Here is a 6,303-nt window from a genome sequence, read left to right as displayed (position 1 = left end):
ATATAGTTAAAGGGAAAGATATCCAGGTATTATGATAAAAGCATGTAACTATGGGATGCCTAGGTAAAATGGTTGGTTAAGCACCCAGCTCTTGGTTTGGGCTCAGGTTATGATCTCTGGAGTCCTGGGATCAAACCAGATGTCAGGGTCCACACTAAGTGTGGAGTCTGCTAAAGTTTCTCTCTCTTAGGGCATACCTCAGTCAGTTAAGTGTCTGCCTACAGCTCAGGTCATGATCCTGGAGTCCTGGGACTGAGTCCCACATCAGCCCCCACTGAGCCTGCGTCTCCTTCTGCCCTTCACCCCACTTGCACTCGCTCTCTCTCTTAAATAAATAAATAAAATCTTTAAAAAAATAAAGTTTCTCTCTCTCCCTCTGCACTTCCCCTGCATGCGCTCTCTCTCTCTCTCCCTCTCTCTCTCAAATAAATAAATAAATCCTTAAAAAAAAAAATGGCATGTAACCATGATTGAGAAGATGGCCTCTTTTGACATGGTATAAAATGAAACTGGGTTCAGGTTTTACTTGTATCATTTTCTAACAAATTAAATTTGAACAAGTCACTCCTACTTCGCTTCCCTCATCTCAAAAAGGTACAGAGGAAGGGCAAGAACCTCAACTTAAAAAGGAGGAAGTAGAAGCTTACAAGCATTTCTTTTCCTCTCCAAGTCTACCTTGATAGCTTAATTTGACCTGAAATTGTTTTTTTTTTTTAATTAGTGCAAAGATGTTAGCAAATTTTGAAATGATACTGATGCAGCAGTTTTAACTTAAAAAATCATTAGAAGTCTGGCTCCTTGCTATATGATTTAGAGAAGATATATATAATTTGATTTTTACTAAATTAATGAAAGATAAATATAAGGCCAAGCTAAACTCTAAGACCTCATAATTAATTCTAAATTGCCTATATTTTGCAAAATAAAAGAAAATTGGCATGGATTGTACTCTTTCTGAGATGAAACTTACAGAGAACATTTTAAGAAGTATGTAATAGCTGATGTCTTTGGTTTTAGTCTTTTTTGAGGTTTGAGGATACACACAGAAGTGTGCTTATCCTAACTGTAGAGTTTGGCTAATTTTTATAAACAGAATACACTGTATAACTAACACCCTAATTAAGAAACACAACATCACTAAAAGCCCAGAGTATCCCCTTCATGCCTTCTTCTAGTCATTAGCCACCACACAGTACCACATTAGTACCACACAGTGTGGCCACTGTCTTGACTTCTAAAAGCATACGTTAGTTTCACATATTTTCTATTCTACAGAAATGAAATTATATGATTGTCTTTTGTGAGTGATTCTTCCCACATTTACTTTTCATTCATGTAGTGATCATTTAAATAATTATAGTTGAATAGTTATATAATTTAAATAGTTTAGTTACATAGTTATTATTAAGTAGCAATGTCATTTATAGTTGTAATTAAAAAGTTTAGCATTTATGGGGCGCCTGGGTGGCTCAGTGGGTTAAAGCCTCTGCCTTCGGCTCAGGTCATGATCCCAGGGTCCTGGGATCGAGCCTACATCAGGCTCTCTGCTCAGCAGGGAGCCTGCTTCCTCCTCTCTCTCTCTCTGACTGCCTCTCTGCCTACTTGTGATCTCTATCTGTCAAATAAAATAAATAAAATCTTTAAAAAAAAATCAACATGTTGACACTTTTATAAAAAAAAAAAAAAGTTATAGCATTTAAATATTTCCAGTGTTGATGGATCCAAAGAATGCTAAAGTGGCCATGTTGAAATCTATCTTTTGGCGAATAGAAAATCATGTCCTGTTGGGTACATACCTAGAAGTACAATTGTTGGCATAGAGAGAATGTATGTATTCCGCTTTCTTAGATATGGTTATGTGATTTTTTTTTGGTACTGATTTTTATCACACTTGGGGCCCATCAGCAACACATGAGAATTCCTTCCCATCCTTGCCAACACTTAGTATTACCAGATTTTTTAAAATCTTAGCATTTTTAATGTTTGTACCAGTAGTATTGCATCATGTTCTTAATTTGAATTTCTCTGACAACTGTCAAGTATCTTTTCTGTTTAATTTATTCTTTTCTCTGATGAGTTTGTTCAAATCTTTTCCCCATTTTCCCCTCAGCTGTGTCACATCTCACACTATGCAATTCCCAAGATCTTTGTGAAATACAGTTGTTTTGGTGCAGAAATACATGTATTAAGAAGAGGAGAATCAGAATTTGGAGGATGCTAGAGTGTCTCTAGTCCATGCTGCTTCTCTTGTCTTCCTTGGAACCAAGTGTCAGTAAGTATCCAAGAACAGTTTCATGCGGATAGCACAAAAGCCACACCTGGAATTTTTCACTAGCAAGCATGCCATTGATTATAATTTTTGTCATGTTGCTGTGAACATTATCTAACAATAAATCAGCTCTGAGGAGATGCTCTGTGTTTTTACATACTATTTTTATCTCTGTGCAGCCACTTTTTGTAGCATAGATCTGTGCTAACATTTCTACCACATGTAGACCTTCCTAGGTTTCAACATTGTAGATTGTGTGTGTGCGTGTGCGTGTGCGTGTGTGTGTGTGTCTTTGTGTGTGTCTTATAATGAATTGTAGTAGTTTTTTGTACATTTTGGATATGAGTTTTGTTTTTCTTTTTGGATACTTGATGCAAATGTCTTCTCCAATTCTCTGAAAGGATTTTTCATTTTCTTAAAGTTGTTTTTATGGAAATTTTAAATTTTTAGCAGAATTTAATTATCAACTCTTCCCTGGATGATTAGCTCTCTTCATCTTAGTCTATTCCAAATTAACATCATTGGTTTTCTCTATTGTCTTCTATAAGGTCTATTATTTTATAAGGTAATTGCCATTTAGATCAAGGAACTCTCAGAAATTAAATTTTGTGTACAGTGTGAAGTAAGAGTCAAGATATGTTTTGTTTCCTGTATGCTTGTACAAATGCTCAAGCACATTTTAGTGAAAAGGTTGTCTTTGCCCTATCGCACTGTAGAGACACTTTATCATAAATCACATGATAATTTATGTAGGTCTTTTCCTAGACTCATTATTTTGTTCTTTTGGTCGTTTTATCTACAATAGAACTAATACCATATTGTTTTAATTATATGATAGATTTTTTTCTGTTTCTCTTTTTCAAGATTGCCTTGTCTATTCATGGTTCTGTGCATTTCTATATAAATTTTAAAATCATCTAGTTAATTTCAGCAAAAGAAGAAAATACAGACTTTTATTTGGATGACATTATACATACACAAATATAAACATACTGTGTCCTGTTATAATGAAAAATGAAAGCCATATATGTTATTTCAAATTCAATTCTTTTTTTTTTTTTTTTTTTTTTGGTTGTATACCTTTACTTGACCATCAGCGATTAGTTCTCATCCACATTACCTGTGTATAGATTTTTGAAAGTGGTGACAGGTACATAAGTAACCAGTGTGTAGAGCTGGTTTGGTGAATCTTCATCCTTATTGTGCTTTCTGGACAACACACACAGATAGGGTATGGAACATTCCTTATTCCTTTGGCCTGGACAGCTTTGTTGAGCCTGGTGTCAATGTTCACATCTGAGTTCCCATCTCCTTCATGGCAAATTTCCTCATCTCTTTGATGCCCGAGGGGCACACTTCTTGAAACCCACTCGGTGGATGCGCTTGTGAATGTCAGCGGTGTATTCTCTGGTCACTACCTCATTGATGGCAGAACGGCCCTTCTTCTCACCACCCTTCTTCACAGGAGCCATTATGCCCAGCCCTGGTTGGAAAGGAATGTCAAATTCAATTCTTATAAAAGTAAATAATTCCTGTGTAATAGGTTTAAAAGAGAACAAAGCAGTGAGTTGAAATTTAATGAAATCAGATATTTGATAAAGATGGCTGAGGGTTGTCACTTAAGAACCACAAAAATACAGGAAGAATTGAAGTGTGGGGGGTTAGAGGAAGAAGGTCATTGTTTATAATTCAAATTTTACCTCTGATTTTTCATTCAAATAAAATTGGAAGTATTTCAACATTTTATATATAGTTAGATAGATATAGATATAGATATGGGGATCAAAGCACTTAAGGAGAATTCTAACTATTGTAGAGATTTATGATATAATGTTAATAAACATTTTCAACTAAGATAAAAATATGTCTGACTCTGAAGTCTTCAACTGACTAAGAAATAAACCTAAAATGTCTGGAAGTTGACAAATTGGAATTAAATAATAAGAATCTAGTTTAGAAAGATATTATGACCTGTTCACATTTTTAAACCTCTAAATTTTATGTTCATTTAAATAGTACATTTAAGCAATTGAAATAATTAGTGTCACATATTATCTGTAAAATTTTCTGAAAATGCCAACTTAATACAAAGAAACCTGGAAATCTAAGAGAAATTTTAGTAAGATCCTAAAAATGATAAAGTATTACTTTTAGGGATTTCAATATTATATTAGCTTTAAATTGTCTCACATTATATTGTATTGTTGACTATAATTTGAAGAAGTATTGTAATTTACCAATTGCCTATGGTGGATCTATTTCAATATAAAGATAAAATATATATATTTTTTCCTTTACAAATGCTCAAAAAAATCACTCAATAACAAAACATTAGGCTAAAAATTGGCAATCAGATGTAGAATTAGCTGGAGTAGATTTGTCCCACAGGAATATTTAATAAATTATATTTTCTTTAATTTCTGTTCATATCCAGTGATCATATTGCACTGATCTTAAGTAAAGTCATTAGAATAATGGGGAAATAACCAGTGTATTAAGTTTCCCAGTTTATGATTATATATCATTGAGAAGAGCCAGTACAAGTTTCTAACGAAATTATCCTTCATGTATATTTGACAGTGGTTCTTTCAGAAATGGGAAAATGTGAAATAACTGGGGAATGGTTTTCAGGAATTAACAGAAAAGGATAAAGGAATGTGACTTTGCGCATGAAGCAACAGTTACTATATTGTTTTGAATAATAATAAGCAACAGTTACTATATTGTTTTGAATAATAATAAGCAACAGTTACTATATTGTTTTGAATAATGTGTGTTCCCTTCTTCCACTTGGTCCTTCATTTTAGGTGTCTTTTCCCCCATACCACGACATAACTTTCAAAGTACAAAGAGAATTGTTGTAAGCATTCGCTTTTATTCCTCCACCTCACTCGTCAGCCATGTGTAGTTAATCTTCTCCATTTGGGTAGGCAGTTCAGAAGAGGTGATTCTGGACAGAAAAAATGAGGAAATCCTCCACTCAGGAAGTCATTGAATGGCTTCCTGTTGTTTCTAGTGTTCTGTGCCTGGGTCCTGACCTCAAACAGCCTACACAGAACCTGGGTTCTTTTCTTTTTTCCCTCCCCTTCCTTCATCTTTACACTCTCCATTTGCTTGCTTCCCTATCTCATAAAATTCTGCCCACTTTTATGTTGCTGGATTTATGTTTTGGTCCTTCCCTTCCACTGCACTTCATATCTCCATCGTCCCTGTCCTAATGCCTCCCAAAGCCCAGCTTGACAAAATCTGTAGATTGTTTTAGTGAAGAATATGTATTCAAGTTTTGGGGTGGCTTGTGATGAAAAAGACTTTAGGATGTTTGGATCTGTTCAAATCCAGTTAAGACTGGATAGACTAGGGACACCTGAGTGGCTCAGTAGGTTGAGTCACCAATTCTTGGCTTCAGATCAGTTTCAGCTCATGTCTTGATCTCAGGGGTGGTGGAATCAAGCCCGGCATTGAGCTCTGCATTCAGCAGGGGAGCTGCTTGAGGATCCTCTCCCTCTGCCCCTCCCCCTGCTCATGTTCTGTCTCTCTCTCAAATAAATAAATCTTAAAAAAAAAAAAAAGACTGGATTGACTGTATATTGTTTTTTCTAAAATTAAATCCAGACAAACTTCCTGATTCTGTTGTACAGTTTTTGTTTTATATTGTTCTTCTTACTGCTATAGTTTTAATGTACTTAGAGTGGATATTTATATTTGACATTAAATCACAGAATCATCAAAAATGGATCTTAAAGAAATGAGTCCTAAGAGATGAGTGATTGAGACAAAAAGACATTATCTGGCCAAAAACATTTGGAGTTATGAATCATACCAATTTTGAGGTTGTTCATAATGCACATTATTACATCAGAATCCTAAAGTTTAAAAATTATATTAATTTATTAATACATATTAATAACCATTATCTCTTACACTTATTTGAAAGACTTTGGAAAGGAACAACACTATTGTCCTCTTTTTGTAGGAATGCATAATAGTTAATATACCAGTCTACATAATATACTTTAGAAAAATCATCACTAGAT

At 34.4% G+C, this 6,303-nt stretch overlaps 1 pseudogene; it reads right to left on the bottom strand.

Moving 5' to 3' along the window:
• Window positions 1-3,369: 3,369 nt before the first annotated feature.
• Window positions 3,370-3,741, bottom strand: LOC116867977 (annotated as a pseudogene).
• Window positions 3,742-6,303: the final 2,562 nt, after the last annotated feature.

The sequence above is a fragment of the Lontra canadensis genome, unplaced genomic scaffold, assembly GCF_010015895.1.
Source record: "Lontra canadensis isolate GAN:19392208 unplaced genomic scaffold, GSC_riverotter_1.0 scaffold13, whole genome shotgun sequence".
Taxonomy (NCBI): Eukaryota; Metazoa; Chordata; class Mammalia; order Carnivora; family Mustelidae; genus Lontra; species Lontra canadensis.
This window is presented reverse-complemented; position numbering and strand designations above follow the sequence as displayed.